The following is a 24,211-nucleotide window of genomic DNA, read 5'->3' on the forward strand; positions in this document are numbered from 1 at the left end:
TGTTATGGATGGAACTGTATCTCCTGAAGGTTTACATTAAAACTGTAAGTACCAATATGACTAGATTTAGACGTAGAGAGCTGAGACTGGGAATTAAAGTTAAATGAAGCTATAATGCACAAGCCTAATCCCAAAGGTTTAATGTGCTCATAAGAAGAGGCAGAGGCACCTGAGCCTTCTTCTGATCACAGAGGAAAGGCCATCTGAAGACACCAGGAAAAGGTGATTATCCGCAAGCCAGGAAGAAAGCTGTCTCTGGAAACTGAACCTCCAGAAGCTTTGATCTGGGGCTTCTAGTCTCCAGAATTGTGAGGAAACACATTTCACTGTGTGAGCCCTCTGGCCCGGGGTATTTTATTTTGGCGGCATGAGTAAACTAACACAGCATAGATATTGGGCTTCTATTCTAATTTTAGTCTTTGCTTTGTACTAAATTCATTCTGTCTCAGGAGTATCTCAGTATGACAAAAAGTCTATGGCAGACATAGAAAGGTTCCAAAGCACATAAGTGAAATAAAATGGGTGCATTTCAAGAGAAAACTCGATTTTCTGTGCACTCACTTCAGATATTAGAGCTCATGTTTTCAGTTATGATGACAGAGATTGAGGTAGATTTTAATTTCTTTTCTATGAATTCATTAAACCATTACTACTCATCAATCCATTAATCCTCAGTAGGAAAATTACAAGTGTATTCAAGTCATGTACTTTCACAAAAACAATTCAGTATAGATGCTTACAAATCAGTTAATTAAAATTATGTCAACATAGTGATTTCCACATCTGCAAGACTAATAGAATCTATTTGGAAGCAAATCTGATTAATAGAGCTACAATGCTAACTGAAAGCACATTAATCAGAAATCCATGAATACTACTCAGCCATAAAGATAAATTTGAGACTTTTATAGGTAAACAGATGTAACTAGAGACCACACTCATAAGTAAAATAAATCAGACTTGCGTATGTAAGTATGATATTGTCTTCCTGCTGTGAGGAACTGTGAGGTCTGAAATGTACAATAGATATTGATCAATGGGAAAAAACTGTTCAGAAGGAAAAAGGAGCTAGGATAGGAGAAAGGTGAAAGGAAGGAAGTGAAGGAAAAACACAAAGTACAAGGGAGTTATACTACTAGTTTCTCTTAGTTCACTGAAAAGAAAGGTTTGTACTAATAAACCTTTAGGGAATTGTATAAACTCATATTTTGTTATCTTTATAAACTCATATCTTTATATATATATTTTATATATATATATATATTTATACATATAAATTTGTAGGTCAATCTAACTGATTCCAAGTTTCTCCTGATACTGGAAAAAGATGAAGTAAGCACACAGAGTCCAGGTATGATTATAATTTCATATTTATTTTCTGCCCAGAGGTAAATCTAAGGGGCAAGCTCATTTCCTAGCACTTCGCTTTCTTTTATTTTAAATATTTGCTTAAAAGAAATTTCAAGGATACTGGTATTCAATGAAAATGTTGTTGTTTACAAATCATTTGTGTTTTTGAAATTTTGTGGGTTTTTTGCACTGGAGATCACACTGAGAAGCACTCCACCACAGAGCTACATCCTCAGTTATTTTAATAGGTTTTTTTTCTCGTTGTTGTTTGTTTGTTTCATTTCTGTTGCATTGCCAAGACTTGGCTCCAACTTTCAGTACTGCTTCCTCAGTCTTTCTCAGTGCTGGGATTATAGGTGTGCACCACCCTACCTTATGGCTTCTCAAGCTGTATTCACTTTCCTCCAATGACTCAAGTTTATCTTTTATGGCACAGAAGTACTCCACTGTAAGTTTCACATTTTCTTTATCCATTCAAATGTTGATGGACATATAGGCTTCTTCTAAGTTTTTCCTATTGAGATTAGTGCTGCTATAATCATGGATATCCAAGTATTACTCCTATATGTTTTTAACTCTTTGGGGAAGATACTGCCTAGAAGGGGAATAGCTAGGGCAAATGGAATTTCTGGTTTTAGTTTTTGAGGAATCCCCATGCTGTTTCCATAGTGGTTGTATTGGTTTAGAATTGTACCAACTGTGCATAAGACTTCTGTTTACCCTGCAATCTAACCAACGTTTGTTACTATTTGATTTCTTGAGGTAGTCATTCTTTCTGGAGTAAGGTAGAATCTCTGTGTTGTTTTAATTTGTATTTCTCTAATGGCCATAGAATTTGAAACTTTTAAATTTACTTGTTGGCCACTGGTACTTCTGAGTAGTGTCTACTTTTTTGACTGTCCAATTCTTTCATTTTAGGGTCTTTCATTTTAGGGATCTGATTTTTTAGGTTTATATAAAATATGTTCTAGATATTAGTGTGTTACCTGAAGAATAGGTGGCAAATATTTTTCTGTTTTGTAGATTGTCTCTTCACTTTGTTATATGATCCCTTTGCTGTGCAGCAACTTTTCAATTTGCTATGATCCCATTTGTTGATTCTTGCTACTGTTTTTTGTGCAATTGAGGTTCTGTTCAGAAAGTCTTTGCTTATCTGTATATCTTTAGGAATTTTAACTATCTAATCTTCCATGGCGTTAAGTGTTTCTGTTTTACCTTTTGGGTCTTTGATCCATTTTAATTTTAATTTCGTACATGGTGAGATATATGGGTCTGTATTCAATCTTGCACATGTGGATAGACAGTTTTCTGAGCATTTATAAAAGAGGCTATCTTTCTCCCACTGTATGTTTCTAAACACTTTGTCAAAGAACAGATAGCTGAATGAGCCTGGAGTTATTTCTGTATTCTTCATTCTATTTCATTGTTCCACATGTCTTTTTTTTTCTTCTGCAATTACCATGCTGTTTTTATCCCCGTAGCTTTATAGTATAATTTGATGTCTGAGATTGTGATGCCTTTTGTTTTGCACTTGTTGCCCAGAATTGCTTGTGCTACTCTGGGTCTCTTCTGGTTCCGCAGGAATTCTAGATACTTGCCTCAGGTTCTATAAGCAATGTTTTTTGTATTTTGATTGAGAAGGTGATAAACCTGTGTATCCATTTGGGAAGTATGGTCATTTTCACAACATTTGTTCTGCTTAACCAGGATCAGAGAATATCTTTTCATTTTCTGATATCTGCTTTGAATTGCTTTTTTGGAGGACTGCAGTTTTTGTTGTACAGATCTTTCACTTCAGTGGTTATGATAATTCTTAGGAATTAATTTTCTTGGTGCTGTTGTGAATATTATTGTTTCCCTAAATTCTCTCTGGTTGAGTTCATTATTGGTGTCCAGGAGCACTATTCCTTTTTGTATTCTCTTATGCTACTGAATTTTGCTATTAATTCTATGAGTCTTTTGGTAGAGGTTTTCAGCTCTTCTATGTGGAAAAGCTTGATACCTGCACATAATGGTAATTTTACTTCTTCCTTTCCAATATATTCATTTTATCTCTTTCACTTGGAGATTTCAGGGGCTAATGTTTTGAGAACTTTACTGAACAGGAGTGGTGACAATGAACATACTTGTCTTGTTCCTAAAGTTAGGGTAGAAGCTTTGGCTTTTTCCCAGTTGACATGGTGTTGGCTGTTAGTTTGTAATAATGGTTTTTATCTGATTAAGATAAGGTCATTCCATACCTAATTCTTTCGGGTTTTTCTCCATGAATAGATGGTGGATTTTTTCAAAGGCTTTTTCATATTGATTGAGACAATTATGTGATTATTGTCCTTTTCCTGTTTATGTGACATAAGACATTTATTGGTTTGCTTGTATTGTATCATTCCTGTGACCCTTGGATAAAATTTAGTTGGTCATGATATATGGTCTTTTTGATGATTTGTTGTGTTCTCTTTGCCAGTAACTTGATTCTCTACAACATCAAAGTGAAGATATTTTATTAATTGAACTTTTTCTCACATTTTATTAGTGCATATTATTTGTACAAATTAATGCCTTTCATTTTGGCAGATTTGCAAGTGCACACAATGTGCTTTAAATATTTCCCCTCAATACCTATCTGTCACCTTTCTTCCTAGTGTCACAACTTTTTGAGGTGGTCTCAATGTTTAAAATATATTTTAATCCTATTAATGCCTCCCTATTACCTTTCCTTAAACTGACAAAATTAGACAAGGCTTTAATGCCACTGATGTGCACTGAGACTCCTCACTGTCCCTTATATTCCAGCTTTCTAATTGGAATTTTCCCTTCTTCTGTCCTTGTTAAAGTCTTCTTTTTGCAGGATCTATTTTTTTTCAAGCCTCTAAATATGGCCGATCATTTTATGATAATTAAATTTACATATTTTCATTAATGTGTTAAATATTTTCTTGTTTTTCCTGGTGTGGCGGTGGTAGTGGTGGTGTGTGTTTGTGTGTGTGTGTGTGTGTGTGTGTGTGTGTGTGCTTGTATTGTATTGCACTGTATTTTAAAAAGAAAATATAAAAAATGGAAAACAATCCACAATAAGAGAATTTGTAATAATACTTCTGCAGACACTTCTGAAATGTTCAAACTAGGCATAAAATTACCAAATCTTATAGTCTGTGTTATATTGCAAACATCAATTCTGTGTTCTTTACCGTTACACACCACCTTAAGACACTACTAATGTAACTTTAAAGTAAGATGAATGTGTTTTCCCTTAGAAGTTTCAGAGATTAAGACAGTATGGGATCATTCCTTCTTTGGAAGTACAAAGTAAAGTGAGTTTCTCAATTATTCTGTCATCTAAAATTCTGAACATTGCCCTATATTTGAAGTATGTATAATAATAATTGATATTTGCAGTGGTAACACTGAAATATGAGGTTCCCATGTGGCTCATCAACAAAGCCATCAACAAAGTAGAATTACACTTCAACATAGACAATACACATATAAATATGTACATTTAATAACTTAAGTAAAGTACCTGTGTATAATAATTATATAACATATTTGTGCTGGCAAAGTAAGAACTCCCCAGGAAGTTCTTATGACCAACTTTCCAGACTAGATTTCTAACATAAAGTCCTACACTAAGGGATGAGTTTATTGATTTTGGTGTCAAAGACAGAGTAGTTTTGCTCTGGTCAGTGGCTTTGCGTTAAAGTTTGTGAAATCACCATGTTTTTTGGTCATAGCTTTGAAACATGGCTCACTGTGAAAAATTAACATTTCAGAAATTAAGTAATCTCAGTCACTCTCAAATCTAAGCAACCTGTGCAGGCAACCTTAATAAAATGGGAACAGTCATGGATGAGCCTCCAACCTCTTATCTGGAGTAATTTAAAACAAAGCAGAAGCAGTATGTCTGTCTTTCTACTTCCCAGTCCTCATTCTGAGGGTAGACACTCCTTCAGACAAGTGACTCTATTTTGGTATCTGTGGACTTGGTAACTCCCTGGACTGGTTTATCTGCTAAGTGATTCCTACCTTTAGGTTTAAATTCACACATCCAGGACAAATTGTTATGCTCTAATCTGACTAATCTCCATAATTTACATTTTCTTAACCTCTATCCATTTATTGCATTTACAAAAGTGAGAGAATATGGTTTTATTATTTTTGATTTGCATCCAAAATTTCACATATATACATAGAAGATACTTTATTTCCCTGAATTCTTCTATGATAAATTGAGTAGAAGCAAAAAATCATCTTTCATTTGTCAGTAGATTAGCTTGCAAAGTAATGTAAAGTTAAAGAACATTAAGTAAAATGAAAAAAGCGTGTCCTATTAGGCAACTGCAATTTATTACCTCTCCTAAAATTTGTAAATTCCAAACAATCATAGACTGCTATAAATTCACATTCTCCTAATAGAAATTTATCATACACATAGTATTTTATTTTGTTTTGTTTTTGTTTTTGTCTTTTTAAGACAGTGTCTCAGGACACAGTTCATGCTGGCCTGGAACTCATTTTGTAGTCCAAGCTGGTCTCAAACTCACAATGATCCTCCTGCCTCAACTGCCTGAGTCCTCGGATTACAGGCATGCACCACCATGCCCAGTGCATGTAGTATTTTAAAAATCACCCCAGTGACACAGCATAACAATTGAAATGAATTAATATTATTGAATAATGTAACTAAGAATATGGCTTATATACATACTTTTTAATGTAAACTTCAGATTTTCTATATACAAGTAAAATCCTGTTAACTTTATCCCTAGTCACTGTCATTTAGGGTCCTTCTGAGTGAAATGAATTGGGTTAGCTAAGGTGTAAGCTAAAAGGGGCTGATTATATAGGAACACCTCAATTTTTTGTCTGTGATGGCTAAGGAAATGAACATTCTATTAATATATTACTTGTATAATCTGATGAATTTTCCAAAAAAGCCACATTCCTGGGAGTCAAACTATAGTTTTACTTGTGTGATTATTAGACAGCATTCTCTCTGAAATACACTATGTTTGCAGATATATAGAACGTTTTCTGCATTCCAAAATGTAGAGCCAGCATTTTTTATGTTATTCTCCTGTGTGTAATAGAAGAGAAAGTCTATATTAAGAAAAAAGAAAGATTATTATGTTCTGTCTTAAGCTTCCTGAAACTTTATGTATAAAAATATAAATGAAACATTACAATTACTGACTCAAGAATTTTTCCTGGGGAATAGTCAATTTTTCTTTAACAGAATACCTGAAATCACATAAGTGGAAAAGTTTAAGTATAGCTTTGTCTCTTAGAATAGCTTTAAATTAAGAAACAATTACTTTCCATTGAAGTGATTATAAATTAAGGGATAGAAAAAAAAAGGCAAATTTATCCATATTGCAACTCAATGGCATACGTATAGTTTCTTACTGTTCATGGCATGTAATGTACCAATAGCACTTTAAATTTTTGACATGCATTTTGTTTTATTATTACATTTCTTTCAAGTTTACAGAATTAATATGTTTGGATGATTGTTTCAATATAATAAGAGAACATTTAAATAAAAGTGCAATTCTATTCTACTAAAACGTACACACATATGCACAAAAACACTAACCGTCTAGTCGCGATTATGCAGAGAAACTGAATCCACAGGGTTTACACAGAGAGATGTTTAGTATAGGAGCTGGCTCTCATAATTATGGTAGCCAGCAAACCTCACAAACTTCAGGTAAACTGGCAAGCTGCAGATCAAAAAAAGATGATAGTTTAGTACCAGTGAAGTTCAAAATTCATAAAATCACAAGTTAGCTGTGTAGCTCCAGGCCAAAGGCTAATTAATACTCTTGAAACACAGGAAGAGTGTATATTTCAGTTCTACTTTGAAGGAGGACCCAAGCTGTCCAAGGTCAAAGATTGTTCCACAGGAAGAATTTTCTCTTACTTATGAGAGAGTAGGTTTTTTGTTCTATTTCCAGCCTTCAACTGATTTCTGGGGCTCACCCGTATTATGGCAGGCCATCTGTGTTAGTCAGTCTAGTAACTTAAGTATTAATGGCATCTAAAACACCTTTGCAAAAACACAGAGTAATATTTGACCAAATATCTGAGTACTGCACAGCCACGTGAAGTGAGCACATGAAATTAACCAGTACAACACGTAAGCAAAATTCAACTTGAACAGAATATGGAAGAGGTTGTTTAATTTTTGAGATGTGTAATATTTTCTAAGAACACTATATAGGTATATAAAGCACAAGAGATTTGCATTGTAAGTTATTTTGTTATCTTTTATATAATCTGTATTTTCAGCTTTGAAGTATATCTTTTACTCCTGTTTTCATTTGATAGAGTGGATTTTGCAATGCAATATCTAAAAACAATGTTACTTATTTATCAATGGAGTGATCCACACAATTTGGGCAACAGGTTTTAAAATTCAAATAGATTTTACGCAACAAGCTCTATTATAAGGACTTTCTACACATTATTCTGACAATAATGGGAATCTATTGTCTCAGTAATTCTTAGTTGCAAATTACATACTGAATTATATTAAATTACTACATATTACATACTGGCTGAAATATGGCAATGATTAAATGTGCACATCTATACATATATGGCAATGTAAAAGTAGACAGTAGTTGAGAGTTATTTTATAATGAATACTAGTAATAAAGGGAAACAATTCAGTAGTTTCTTGCATTAATTTCCTTCTAGGTCTATAACTAGTCATACTCACAAGTTGAATCTTTAAAGTAACCTGCAAAAATAATTTTATTTAATTCAATCAGATGGTAAGAGTTCTCAAATGGCAGTATGAGGTGCCTTGTAAATTCTTTCTAAAATGCAATAAAATCAAACACAATTTAAAAAATAGTCATTTATTTAAATTGAACAACTACAATAGTATACAATACACTGATAAGTATTTGATTAAGAAACCATCTTGGCATCCCAAGGAAACTTGAGAATCTGTAGTATTTTAGCTGAGGATAACTTCCATCTCCCCAAAGCTGTGATATGCAGTATGCATGTGAGTGAGGCGCTGAGCCCTGAGAATGGAAACTCCCAGTCTCTTCGTACTCTCACTGTTCTAGTGTCCGTTCCTTTCTATAGCACTTACTAACATTTAATTACAAAGTGCCTAGCTCATTCTTATGGAATATAAGTTCCAGGAAAATGATATTTTTTGTTGTTCAGTGTTGATGTTAAGCATCTGGAAAATTGATAGCAGATCGTAAGCAGTCAGAAAAATTGATTAGCCTGATAAATCAATTACTTTGTAGTTGCATTTTATGTTACATCTTTATTATATATGTCTACAGACTGTTTTTCATATTACTTTGTATTAGTTGTTTTTATGTATGTTTTGTTTTTGCTTTCTTTCTTGACTGCTTTTCTTTTTCAAGTATTTTTTTCCCTACTCCACTTTTGTGAATGTTCCTAAATTTGACAGTTAGACATATGTCAATTTCTTTAGTGTTTAAAACTATAATGAAGAGAAGATAAATACATGTATCTTTTATTTTAAAGATAAAAAACTAACAAAGCAACAATGATGACAAAATCAAAACAACACAAAAACAACAAAAACGATACACAACCTCAAAACAAAGTGATAAGAGTTAACAATGGTTGCTACATTCCATACTGCTACCTTCAGTGAAGTAGCTCAGTTTACCAGACATAAAAATGTAAGACTGATCTAACAATCAAAGATAGTAACAAGTAATAAAACATCGCAAATGCCGCAGAGCTTCACCATACAAGATGGTAGGAGTTCAGCAATGGTTCTTATACTGCATATTGTTGTTTTCAGATCAGTCTTTCTGGAACTGTTGATGTGTAGTCGTTTGTTCAGTATTACGTGCCTATATCTGGTTATCTGTGCAAACATTTCGGAGATAATGTTATGTATTATAACAACCATTGTTAATATTCTATCACCTTATCTTGAAATTCTGTAACATTTTTATTGTTCTCTATGCCCTTTTAAGATAAATATATGTTTATGGATGTATCAACTTCCATTTGCTATATCACATGTATATTACTTATAAATTATTGCATATTTATACTAAATTTGGTTTTAAAAACCTAAAGTGAAATATATTGTAGTTGAACCAAAATCAAAATTAAACTATTTTTATTAATAGGTGGTTTTTAAAAAGTCTTCCTACTAATAACATAAATAAAATAGATTATTTAGTCCATTTTCCAAAAAAAGGAAAAATATTTTATATGATTACTTGTTTTCAATTTCTTTTTTTATGAAGTTTTTGAGTATTTTAGAAATACTAACATACATATGTATTTTGTGTACATAGGGCAAATGCCCTGTAGTAAAATAAAAGTTTAAAAAGGAATATTTATAAAATAAAAATGATGTGCTAGAGATCTTATTTTGATGTCATCTTCAATCTTAAAACTATCTGTATCTGTTTTTACTTAAACTAGATGCTTCTGAACTTTAAAAAATATTCTTAAATATTTTATGCATACTTATAAATCATATTGAATTTTAATTCATATTTCATTCTATTTAAAGTATCCAATTAGGCAATATATATGAACATTATTTGGAAAATAACATGTTTATATCACGTAAAGTGCATAAAACTTACTGTCAATTAAAGACATCACAGTGTCCCATACCTGTTAGCAGATTAAATATACATAACATTGCTAATAACTGGGAAGGGGATAGAGTAGGATGAAAGTCGAAACAAAGCTGGATATGACCAGTGAGTCCTATTTTATATGTGTATATATATCACACTTAATCCAATTGATATGTACAATTAGTCTGTGTTAATGCAATTATAAAGAAAGAATGTCCCATCAATAAATTTATAGACTTAAAGTTTAAAAATTTTAATATATGGAATAATTTGTTTTCTATACATGGAAAACATTCACCACATGCGTTTTATTCGTATAAATGGTGTGTGTGATAAAAGGACATCCTTTCATGATTGTCTTATATTTTCATTTTATTTTATTTTATTAAGTATCAGGAATCAAACTCAGGACTTCACACTTTCCAGGCCGGCACTGTGCTGCTGAGCTACATCCCTGACCCTGTCTTATAATTTTGAATGGAAATTTAAGGAGAATTGATGAGAGTCAAAGCTCAGTTTGATTTCTGACAGCAACATGAGTGTAAAAATTGTATACTGTAACTTTTGACTCAAACCTAAGATAGATTGAAAATTTGTTCCCATAAATTAAACCTTTTAGAGAACTGTAAAACTGAAGCAACAAGTCTTCACGAAGAAGTGGAAATGAAAAATCATTTTCTGAATTCATTGCAACTGCCTAAAGAGTGTATAACTTGACCTCTTCTGTCTTTTATTGTGGAACAAGAATAAAATATTCATTTTCCTCTTAAAATCAGTATGTTGTGTTTACTTGATTACAAATAAGAAAGTTCAAAAGTATACAGTTTTACATTTTCTCTAGATCTTATTTACAAATGGTACAACATAAAAAAAGACTAAATGAGTGAAGCTGTCCTCTAGAAGAATCTAGAAGACAAAAGACCCCTTTTTCATGGCCTGGAAGAGTTAACATTGTTACAGTGACCATATTACTTAAAGTGACCTGCAGACTGAATGAAATTCCATGAAAATACCAATGACATTCTTTAAAGAACTAGAAAAAAATTATAAAACTCACAGGGAAACACAAAATACAATAGCCAAAGAAACGTAAGCCAAAACAGCAACGCTAGAAGTACATGACTTCGGAATATGCTTCACAGCCATAATAATGAAAACAGCATGATAAAAGCTGATAGGTAGACCAAAGGAACAGAACAGAGACCACAGGGGGAAAAAAAAAAAAAAAAAAAAAAAAATCAAACCGGGGCTGGAGATTTAGCTCAGCGGCAAAGCGCCTGCCTGGCAAGCGCAAGGTCGTGAGTTCGGTTCCCGGTACCGGAGAAAAAACAAACAAACAAAAAAAAACATCAAACCACTTTAGCTGAGTTTTGATAAGCCTGCCAAAGCATATGTTGAAGAACAGACAGGCTCTTTAACAAATGATGCCAAGAAAAGAGGTTATCCACATGCAGAAGACTGGAACTAGAGCTCTAGCTCTAACTCTGTATAAAAATCAATTCAGAAGGATTAAAGAATGAAGTATAAGATCTAAAGATTTGAAACTGTTAGAAGAAAAGACAGGGAAAATGTGGGAGACCAGATAGGGAGATTAAAGCCTAACTGGCCTCTTCTGTGAAAGGCAGTGTGAGTGCTTGCTGACATGGTTCAAGAAGTAAAACTAGCTGAGGTGCTCCTGTTTACTTCAACAAGTACCATGGATGATGGGAGACAGACAAACCCTGTTTTACTGACCACTTGTGCCGGTGTCTGAGTGAGTAAAGTCAAGGTGCACCAGTCACTCAGGCTCTTTGTCAAAGGATGACAGGAGTCTTGTGGTCCCCCACATTTTAACCTATTCTGTTCCCCATTGTGCTTCCTCTTTGTTGCCCCTTGGTCAGGCACAAACTCATAGGTTGGCCCCCTACAGGGAAACAAAGTCATAGACATGGGCAATGACTTAAGACTCCACTAGCACTGGTGATAATAGCAAGAATCAATCAAATTACAATCAATCAATTAATCCAGTTGGTACTGAGTCAAATTACAAAGCTTCTGCCTAGCAAAGCAAACCATTAGGAGTGAGTAGGCAGCCTATGAAATGGGAGAAAATCTTCGCCAGTTACTCTTCTGACACAGCATAAGTATCCAAAATACATGAAGAACTCAAAAAACACCAATGCCCTGCCAAATCCCTCATTAATAAACGAGCAAATGATATGAACAGATAAACCCTGAAAGAAGCAAAAAGGGTCAATAAATATATATAAAAAATGTTAAACATTTTTACCTACCAGGGAAATGCAAATAAAAAACAATTCTATTGAGATTACATCTCACCCCAATCAGAATGGCTATTATCAAAAATACAAGAATCAGTAAATATTGACAAGCAGTTCATTAGAGATAAAAATATCTCTATGCTATATAACTATAGTGAAATTTAAAATATTAAGAATGATTCAATTAACTGATTCAGTACAAGTATAATTTAACTAAGGCCACTTTGTACATGGTATGTACTATGTACATGGTCGGCGTGTATCTCAAGGATTAAAGAGAAAGCACATTTGCTGTTCTTAGGTTAACATGCATTCACTTAAATATAACAAAGCAGTGAAATCCTCCAGGGATTCCCCCAAAATGTAGGTATGTGGTGATTTAGATTATATAAGTGACCAAAAATAAGTGAAGAAAACTATGAAACCAGGTAAAAGGAACAATAAAAGCCACATCCTACAGAATTTTTTCTTCCTGCTTATTAAATTAGTGTTGATTCCGGACCGTTTTTGGTGTTTTACACAATAGTAAAACCCACATCCTGAAATGACACTTGGATGTTACCTTAGTCTGTTTCCATTACTGTAATGAAATGCCAAAGAATTGGCAATTTATAATCAACATTAATAATTTCTCACCAGCTAGGAAGCCCATGATCAGCTGCCAGCAGACTTCTGTCTGGTGAAAGCGTACTCTGCTTCCAATGTGTGCTCTGCGGCAGCTCACGTGGCAGAGGGCAGAAAGGCAAAGCGATGAGGACACTGCTTACAACCTCCTTATGTAGTAGCGCTGATTTCACTCATGCTGGTGGCGGCCTCAGACTTAGTCACTATTCCAAGGGCTGAATCTCTTATCCCTGTTACACCGGATACTACTTTCCAGTATATGAATTTTAGAAGGACATGAACGTTCAAACAAAAGGAGAAGGTCTTCAATTGATTCATGCTAACTATCCTGCACGTTTATATGTACAGAGCTCCTCTGTGTAACTGGCAAAATGGCTGTGGCCATGTGTGGCAGTGGTGCATGCCTGTGATCCCAGTACTCAGGAGGCTGAAGCAGGAGATTCGCTGCAAGTTTCAGGCCAGCCTGGGCTGCAAGGTGAATTCAAGACCAGCCTGAACTGCATAATGAAACCCTGTCTCAAAAAGTCAAAAGACAAAACAAAACAAACAAGCAAATAAATAAAATCTGTGATCCTTCTGCTTCAGGCTCTCAAAGTGCTGGGATTACAGGCATATACTACCACTCCTGGCTACACAAAAATAATTTTAAAATCAGCTTCTTTTGTTCAGTTGCATTCATAGATTGAGGTATTGATGAACATTTCTCTTTTTTTTTTTTCGTTTTTGTTTTTTTTCTGATACTGGGAATCAAACTCACGACCTTGCGCTTGCCAGCCAGGCACTGTGCTGCTAAGCTAAATCCCCAGCCCCTGATCACCACCATTTCTAAAACAATGATATTGTCCATCACAAGATTATATGGCTCCTCATTTATTTAGATTTTACTTATGTCATCAAAATTGTCAAATTTTCGGTAAAGACTTGAAATTTGTATGTAAAATTCCTTCTGGATTTATTCTTATCTTCACTGAGTTGTTTTGCAAATTGTGTGGTTACCTGTGGCTAAAAAGAATTTCTACATTCTTTTCTAGTTCTACTAGAAAAGTATCTTTTTGATGTATCTTTTCAGTAGCATTATGGCTTTCTACAACTACTTTTGGATTTTATTATTTAGGAGAGCAGGGACCATTTTGTATCCTCCTAGCCTGTCCTATATTTCTTATTTTCATTCTTAATATCTCTGTCAAAGATCTCTGTTCCTCCGTTAAAGACGATCATCAATAATGTTCATTCTTTTTAGTATTTATTAGAATGTTGCAAGGCATTTATTTTTTAAAATGTAAATATTAGTATACTGACACAGATATTTGGTGAAATATGTTATCATTTTAAAGACATTTCTACCCATATTTTATATTGCCAGGGGCTTTGTCATTAGTAAAATTTATTAGTTTGATTGTCCTCACCTATTAAATGTGTCATTTTTTTTAATCCTTTAAAGTGTCAGGCTTAGGGTTAGGCTTTTATTTTGTATAATGTATTTTTTGTTGTTGTTTTTTTGGGGGAACTTTGGTTGTTTTGTTTTTGTTTTTTTTTTGGTACCGGGAACCAAACTCATGACCTCATGCTTGCCAGGCAGGCTCTGTGCTGCTGAGCTGTATCCCCAATCCGATATTTTTAACTATACTTCTCCATTTTCTTTAGTAGCTTTGGGAAATATATAATTTTACTTCTTTTTTAGTTCAGTTTATTTAGGAATTATGCATTTCATCACTACTTTAGTTTATTTCCTACTGTTAAATGTATTGTAATTCATATGTAGAGTGACAAATAAAACTTGTACATATTTATTATGTAAAAGACACTTTGGTATTTACACACATTGTAGCATAGCTAACTAAAGCTATATAACATGTATATTAATTGACATAGCATTTCAAGGAGGTGGGAATACTTAAATCATACTCTTTTCACATTTTTCAAGTATACATTATGTTTTAATTAACTATAGTATGATTTACAATACACATTTTAAAGTTTGTTTTTGATTTTTATCCTCGTACAAGTACAATTTCAGTGTCCTTTGTTCAAAAATTTCCAGTCTTTACATGTTGTGGGTGCTGGCAGCCATAACTTTATCCTGTTTCTAAGAATTTGACATTTTTTAAACATTTGATGAATGAGATTGGAGTCTGTTTATTTTTATGTGCACCACATTTTCTTTATCCATTTATCCACTGAGGATACTTATGTTAATATCTTGTGTATGGAGAATAATGCTCTAAGGAACAAAAGGTGCAAGGGTAAAGATACTGATCACAGACCGTATATACATACACTCAGAAGCAGAATTGCTGAATCATAACATAATTCTATTTTTAACTTTTTGATGAATCGGTATTCTATTTTCCATTATGACTTTATTAATTCACATTCACATGAACAGTGAATGACAGTTCTCAGCATCTGCACAAAATTTTATACCCTTTGTTTTTTACATTAGTCATTCTAATTGCTGATTTAATATCTCATTGTGGTGTGAATTTGTATATTTAATAATTAGTGTTGTTGAGCATTTTTCATATACTCTTTGGCCATTCATATGTTTTCTTCTTTTGAAAAATATTTATTCACTTTCTTTGCCCATTTTTAAGTTGATTTAATTTTTTTTGCAACTAAGTAATTTGTATCATGTATTTTTTATATTAGTTCCTTATCTGATTGCTGTTTACAAATATATTCCTTCAATCTGTCGGTTGATTCTTCCCCATTTTAATAATTTTCTTTGCTCTAAAGAAACTTTGTGATTTGATGCAATGATGTTTGTCTATTTTTGTTTATATCGTCTGTCCTTTTGGGGCCATATCCAAAAAATTCATTACTTAGGTCTTTGTCTTGGAATTTTTCCCTATGCTTTATCCTAACAGCTATATTCTTTAAATTTTGAATTTAAGTCTTCTATCCCTTTGGGGTTAATTTTTTTTATCTCATGAGAAATAGTATTGTGGTTTAATTGTTCTAAATGTGAATATGCAGTTCTTCTAATCTATTTATTGAAAAGAATGTCTTTTTATCTTCTTTTTTGATACTAAAGTGATTTTTCTCTGCAATTTTATTTTACATTTATATATTTATCAGTCTTTTTTGTAGAGCAGCAAGTTAAAATACAAAAGACATTGATTTATATAACAAATGTCTCCAACATAAATCCCAAGTATTTTACCATGTATAGAAAGTCTTCCAAAATGTTTCGTTACTCTGTTTGAAATCTAAACTAGAGTCAAAGCTATCAGCTTGTTCCTTTAAATAACTTTATATGAGCTCTTTTTAATGCACTCCTACATTGCTGCCTATGCCAGTTATTGCATGTGTTAAACATCATTACTAAAACTTTCAAAAATTTCAATATCACCTAAAAGTTTGAATTTCAATATGAAGTTTCTCATCACCTCAAGTACACTATATATATATATATATATACACAATAGATATAGTAATAGATGATATAGATACATATGTATCTATATCTCTACATATACTAATATATGTATATAACCTTTTTGTTGAAACTGACATCTTTTTTATATATTTCATATGAAAATCGTTCTTCATGGAGAAAATACCATTATCTTGTGAATCTAGCAGATTTGTGTTATAATATTTCTTTCTGAAAATAATTACTTTGATCTAACTGAACTATTAAATTTTACAACAAAAAAATGAGAAAAATCAATTCATTTAAATCTTAATATAACCTCCAAATATACTAACCCGTGTATTTATCTGGGAAATAATGCATACATTTTTTTTTTATTTAAACAAAGCCTTAAGAGATTCTTCTTTAAATTTTCTTGCTAAGCTCATTTCTATTTCATCAAAATTTAATGAAATTGAAAATGTCATTAAAGTAGGTGTAATTCATTTTACTAAATTGATGACCTCTGATGTTACAACTGGAATAATTATATGTTCTGAAGGGCTAGTTAATCTTTCATAACTAAAATGTAGTTAATAAAGCAGAATTTTTATAAGTGTTTTGATATGTATCCTTTACTTATTCCTCAATATTCCATTAGAATATGAGTGTCTATTTTGAACTGACCTACATTTTATGTCAAGTGCTATTCCATTCTATTTTTAGTTATGTAACATTTCTAAGTCTAACCTATATTTTGTCATTCTTGTGAGACTAAAAATGTCACATTTTAAGCTGTATTTATTGTACATTGATTCATTTTTATATTATGTTTATATACCTATGTCTCTATAATGCTACATTTATTAAGCCAGGTTCCTGCTTTATATTCAGCTACAAAGAAAAACAGCAGTCAGTGTATCTGCAAAATGCAGATGTGTCATTTCAAAATTTTCTAGAGTTTTCTGTCTAGTGGTTAAGTTACATGTCATATTATTAATTTCTGCATTGCATGCCTTAAAATTTTGGTATTTGTAGTGAGTGTCAGAATACTGAATGTCAGAATATTGTAAATGCAAAGAAAGTTATAGTTTAATGCATTTCATTCTTTTATCTTTATGGTTTCTTTGGAAGGCTATACAACTATTTTCACACTCTAAAAACTCTTTTATACTGAAAACCAAGTGAAAAAATTATGTTTAATATTTTAAAAACAAAGTTTAAACCCTGTGTTGCAAGTATTAAATGGTTGGATCAAAACTTCCATATTCTTTATTTCAGAAAACTTAGAATTATGTTTATTTTAAAATAATTTCCATCTTAGCCCCAGTCCTTTTAAGTATTGTTCAACTTGCCATATGTAGAACACAAGGCAGAGAATAAATAATACCAAGTATAATAATTGTGAGAAAAAAAACAGTATAATTACTATTTTTCATTTACTCATTCAATTGTCATATGCTGAGTTCCTCACACATTCCAGACAAGACCCTAAGATCCGGTTTCATAAGTGAGGAAAAATGCACTTAATTTGCTTCCCCTGAAACACAGTGGGTGCTCACTGCCCTCATACCCCTCCTTGTGCTGTTATATCTCCTCTCATAACAACTTTTGGAAACTTTATCCATCTCTAAAGACAGTTTAGACAGACTTATGAATAATGTCTATAGTTTAATAATATATGATCCTTCAATGAAGTCTGGCTTCCATGTGACTTTGTCTAGATAATATTTTGCAATGTATTTTTAATTACTTTATTTGCTATAGAAACTGTCATTATAGACAGTGAAAAGGAATATTTTCTAAAAGTTAACTTTAAAAAAATTCCATTTCCAATATCATAAGAACATTATAGGAACAAATAAATTTTTACAAGGAAATATATGACTTGTAAACCAAAAACTCCAAAACTCCTTAGGAAATAGTAAAGAATGTCAATAAAAGACCTTGGTCCATACTCACCAGTCACAGAAACCGGCATGGGGAAGATGCTAATCACCATTTGAAGGACTTACATATTCAATTAAATGCATAAAAAAGTCCTAGAAGGATTTTGTTTGTAGAAATGATATGTATCATGATGTTTATTGGAAATACCATTCACTTAATTTATCATAAAATTTTAAATCCTTAGTGGATTTCAGTCTGGTTCGTGTGCTCTACTTTGTGTTATCTGTCATTCTTATGTACTTTATTCCTCTCCAGGAACTTTTTACTTTTCTCTATTTCCTGAATTAAAAATGCAGTCCCTTACTTACAGGGCCTACATGACTTATTTCTTTTTTCTTTATCCTTCTGTCAAAACCTTTTAAATCCCAGGACCTACTGATCTACTCTGGTGTACCTAGAAAACACCTTTTCATTTCCCAGCTTTCTACCTGTACCACATTTGCCAGCTTTTTAAATTACACTCTCCATATTATCCCCCTTGTTAAATACTTATAGATCCACTTTTATGGTGAATATACCCTTTTTGATTCATGCAGAAATAATAATCTTAAGTTAATTTCTATGGGTTTCTTTCAAATTTCTTTGTACTTTTTCAGCATAGCCACTGACTACCTCCATTCTGAACTCTGTTTTAAGGAAAACAGACTTAAGATAGTGCTAATGTTCTCTTTTGAAGCAAAGATCAACTTTGTTTACTGTGAGATATAATGAATGTCATGTTCCTCTCTGGAACAAAGGACAGTCAGAACTTAGTGTTTCCAAGAAGCTGAGATCTTTCTCTGTAATAAACCTATTATTTGCACAGAAGTTAACTGGCTCACTTTCGACTGTCTTGTGGGAAATTAACAGTAAGGGGAAATTTTAGAAATACTACTATCCCAGATGCTACTGTTGAGATTAATTAAAACCATCTCTGGTTCAAGAATCTTCTGTCTTTTGCTACCACTGTGGATCTGCATTGAGAGAGCTTGGTAGTTATTAAAAACGTTAAAGAGATACCACAAAAAGACTACAGGCCAATATCCCTGGTAAACGTTGATATAAAAAACCCAGGTGAACCATTAGAGGAGGGACTCCAACAATATATCAGAACGCTTGCACATCATGACTAAGTGGGATTGATCAAAATCTTGAATTCTACTAGAGGGTTTTGAAGCTCCTAGAGCCTTAAAACCATACCACTTCTCTCTTATTTAAGCCTTTGGCATCCACTCGTTTGGAAGGTTCGGGCCTGATCAGTCCGTGATAATATCCTTTTCATTTTGATTCTTTTAACAGTATCTTGTAAATAAATTAAGTCCTCGTTATTAAGTCAAAGTCCAGGAAGAATAAATCCCACTTAAAACTAAATTAATTGATTGTATCAATGTATTCAGTATTTCTGGAGATTTTTCATGCAGGAAAACACAGAAGATTAGAGCTCAAATAACATTATTTCTAAGATTTATATAGAAAAATTTGAATAGATTGGAAAAAGCCACTTAAAACAGAAACTAGTTTGTGGGAGTCATTAAATTATATAGTCACAGTATTAAAAATTTACTCCAAAGAAACCTGAATAATTCCTCATGTACTTACTGCATATGATACCCAATAGCACATAAATTTATGATTTCACCAAGTTCTTTTCCCCGTGAGACTTCATTTCTTGACATATCCTGACATTATTTTACCTTGTGTTGTCAATTTCTATCAGAGTTGTGGGATCAAATAGAGAAGCTAATTCTGAGAACATTATATGACATTTTTTAGATAAGAAAGAGTTCTCAGAGGAGAGAAGAAAATCTGAAGAGAATGGCAACATGTCACTAGAATTGATCATTTCACATAAAGTAAGATATTTTATTTATTAAATACTTCTCTGAATGTATAAATTTAATGCCTTTGCATTCCATGGTACACATTTTAAGTCATAATGATATGCTATGCCAGGGATGGTGGTGCACGCCTGTAATCCCAGCACTCAGGAGGCTGAGGCAGGAGGATCCTTGTGAGTTTGAGACCAGTCTGGGCTACAAAGTGAGCTCAAGGCCAGCCAGACCTGCATAACAAGACTCTGTCTCAAAAAAAAAGGAAAAAAAAAAAAAACACAACATGCTATAAATATGTATTCACTATTATATTTTTAAAAGTCTTGTATTGAAAATGTAACAAGAAATTTTTTGATATTCATCAATTCTCTTCTTATAAAATTTTTCTATTTATTTTCCTGGTGCAACATTTCTTGGTTCTATTTGTTGAGAAAGTTGGAAATATTTATTACATGCTTGACATTGTTTTGTTTTTCTTTTTTAGTTTTTCTCTGGTACCGGGAATCGAACTCACGACCTTGCACTTGCCAGGCAGGCGCTTTGCCGCTGAGCTAAATCCCCAGCCCCTTACATGCCTGAAAGTGTGATAGATGCAGAAGACGTAAAATGCAAATAAAAATATTTAGTTTGGACAAACTTATAAGCAAGTGTAATGGGTGTATTGTATATTGAATAATCATAAACTGTGAAAAGTAGACGTGAGTTATCTGCCAGTTACATACAAGCAAGTGGAGAACAGTTAAGGAACCATTGCTCCAGTTATAAGAAGACTTAAGAGATCTTCATCCATAATCCTGTTCAGAGTAAGGAGAGATTTCATTACAGGTAAAATGGTTTTCACAGACAAAGGTAGAACACAGAAGTAAGAGTTTTGTCATGGAGGCTTACCTCATTCTGAAGAAACTAGTCTTTATTTTAGAGGTCCTGGAGGAGGCCAATGAATGTTTTGAAATATAAATTAATCTCACAATTACTTCTTGTGTACCTACATATTCTAGGCATTGAGTACACTGATTAACAAAGTACATATTACCCTCATTGCCCAAAGCTATTCACCAGTATGAAAAAAATATTAAGTAAGAAAATTATAAAAACACACAGGAAGTATGTTATGCAATTGTGTTTTACAGACATCTATATGATATCCGTATATGAAACAGATTTAAAGATTGTAAATATGTAATAGGAATCTGAGTAGCATTTGTTTATAATACTCTTGGAAGCAGAGAATTAAAAAGCTGAATTTTGAAATTTGGCATATGCTAAGAATGCTGCAAATGAACTTGAGACATACCCAAGATGAATAGTAATCACAACAGTTACTCATTTATAGGTGCTATGATAATTATGCAGAATTTTTAGAAAACCCAAGTTTCTGTTTTCATAAATTTGATAAAAATAATAAATTTAATGGATAAACATCTTTTAAAAATATAGTGTACGTTGTAATGCTTAATTCAGTTAATTACTTTAAAAAACATTTTGCTCAACTATCACATGAGCTACTTTTACTTTTTCATTAATATGAAGTAGTTTTTTTTCTCATGTTGTATCACAAGCATATGGTTTTAGCATTCATATCTCACAGTAAGATAAATATTTCGTTACCAAATAAATGGGAATAATTAATTATCTAGTATCTGCAGAGATTGTCTATGTAAAAAAACAATTTAACAGAGCATAAAGTGATGAGAGATTTAACTTTATGAATATTTAAAACGTTTTGTACTTAAAGGCTTTAAAATTTTATATTGCTATTATACCCAGCACCCTGCAATGCTTTGAATATTTTTTCCCTACCTCTTCAGTTTAATGTCACTTTAGTCTCTGCTTTGTTTTTAAATTCTCTTTCAATAACCTATTTAAACTCCTATTTTGCCTAATTAGTTTTTATTTATTTCAAACTTGGTGAGCCATTCTTTGCTCCAGAAAACTCCAGAAAATGTTAGCATTAGATCACTGCTACATGACACAAAGTAAGATTTTTTTTTTCCACATCACTTTCCACACTACAATTTTAGATTTACTTGTTGGTAACTTATTTATGAGTGAAACAGTGTCAGTGTCCAATATCTGCATCTTGTATTTCCAATGTCTTGTCTTGCCATCTCTAGAAAATAGCGAAGTCAACCTAAAAGTCCAGAAGAAAAACACTGAGTTTAAAAACACAGTTCATTAAAGCCAACAGGAGGATGATCACCCAAAGAAAACAAATTCCAGACACTTATTATTAAGACTTTTGCAAATAGCATCCAAAGATAGGGGGTTTTTTTTGTAATGAATAAAAAACAGAATTAGAAAAAGGAGGTTACAGTAAACTGCTTGTTACAACTGTATTGACTTAGAAGACCACAAGATGTTGATTGTAATTTATGTTACACATGCCTGATATGAATAGTCATGAAAAGGACCAGCATCTTGTGAATATTGTTTATTGTCTTTATAACATTGGAAAGTCTGCAGAAATCTGCCACACTAGGTCAGAATGACCTAAGTGACTGTGAACTCATGTCTCCTGGTTCCTTGGATCAAAATTTTTGTGACATCATTTCAAATATTTTTGATGTGTAACATTTTAAATCTTTTTGTAGTTGATACACAATAATAAACAACAAATGACAAAACCAATAAAACTGATATAAAGTTTAAAAAATTTAAAGCCAACTCTATCCAAAAATATGTGTATAAAAAGATTAAATCAGGAATTCATATGGAAAAGAATACATGTAAAAACTCAAACACAGGAAAACTGTGCATATCAAAAACTAGTCACTTCAACACATGAGAAAAATGTTTTAAATACTTAAACTAATTAATAATAAAATAAATTTAAATGAATATGGCAACATGTTTGTTTTTTTAATGTAAAGTATATTTGCCAAGATATAATGAAGTAACCACCATAATTGATTTTTCGCTTGAGACTAAGTTGGTAGAGTTTTTACAAATAAATACATCAGTAAATGAAGCACGTTAGAATTATGCTTCGGTCACTATAAATATGATGAATTTATTAAGTTGATGTTGAGTATGTATTCATTCTCAAACTTTAGAAACTGGGCACACTATATTCTTTACTGCATTATTTATTACTAGAGTTTAAATTTAAATGAGGCTCCACCAATCAGATTCCCTCTTTTATGATGTGGAAGACAAAAATACCTCAGAATTCATTCGGATGTTTTGCCTGCTGTTTCGGTCAATAATATTAATGTTCAGTCACTAGTAATTACTGATATCACAAAACAGACATTATAAAATGACTGTGACTCATAAATGTGAAGGAATCCCTGAAGTTACACTAAAATCAATGGCCTGCTACATTCTACTTAATAGCCTCACCTAGTATTTAAGTTTTCTACTGAGTTGTCTGTGTTACTCCTGAGGCTTCAGCCTGTACATTGAGCCTTCCCAAATATTTTGTAACTCAGTGTATTGCAAGGTAGATTTTAGAAAATATAATAAAAATACTATTCCCAATAAAATATTAAATTATGAAATCCATAGAAATAAATAGCATGATATGTGCATATCTAAGTTCACTTATAACTACAATGTTATGCTAAGTTGATATGCACAGCTAAAGCACTGGTATGGGGGAGGAGGTTAAGGCCTGGCTCTTTGCTGCTATTGGCAAACTTCCTGAGACTAGAGCAAAGCCAGTCCCAAGCACACAGAATGCCAGAGGCCGACTGTTTGAAGAAGCTGCCTTCTTGCCCAGTTGCATACCAACAGGTGTCTGGCCTTGGTCTTCTTCCTTGTTAACTACAGTACAGATAGGTTTGAAAATGCTTTTCTTTCAGTGTTCTCACCAAATGCTGAGACCTTGTGCTCTGGATCCCATCTTGCACTTTTTCCTTTCTTTTTTTTTTACTTTGTATCAATAATGACACTGGGCCTGGGACACTGTTGTTGTCACTCTATCAGAGAAGTCAGGTCCCACCTGGTCCCAGCTTTCCTTTATGTGTCTTGCTTCTTCTTAATCTCCCATCATCCCCTCTGATGACCATACTGGCCATGCAGGTTGCCTCACTGGTTTAATCTATACTTATAGGTAGAATGTTCAATATTGTCACTAGGTCAGGTTTGACCATATTCATGAATATATTCAAACAATTAACAATCAAGACCCTACAATGAATCTCTATGTAGTAATTATGGAGCTAATTCCAAATTTACATGGCTAGAAAATCCAAAATAAATGTGAAAAAATAAAAACTAGAAGACACAATTATCTGATTTGAAGACTTAATATAAAGT

The 24,211-nt window shown here is 32.6% G+C and overlaps 1 pseudogene; it reads left to right on the forward strand.

Moving 5' to 3' along the window:
• Nucleotides 1–24,211, forward strand: part of LOC102020074 — a 180,501-nt pseudogene that overhangs the window by 151,702 nt on the left and 4,588 nt on the right.

The sequence above is a fragment of the Chinchilla lanigera genome, unplaced genomic scaffold (assembly GCF_000276665.1).
Source record: "Chinchilla lanigera isolate Chin_1 unplaced genomic scaffold, ChiLan1.0 scaffold00002, whole genome shotgun sequence".
Lineage (NCBI taxonomy): Eukaryota > Metazoa > Chordata > Mammalia > Rodentia > Chinchillidae > Chinchilla > Chinchilla lanigera.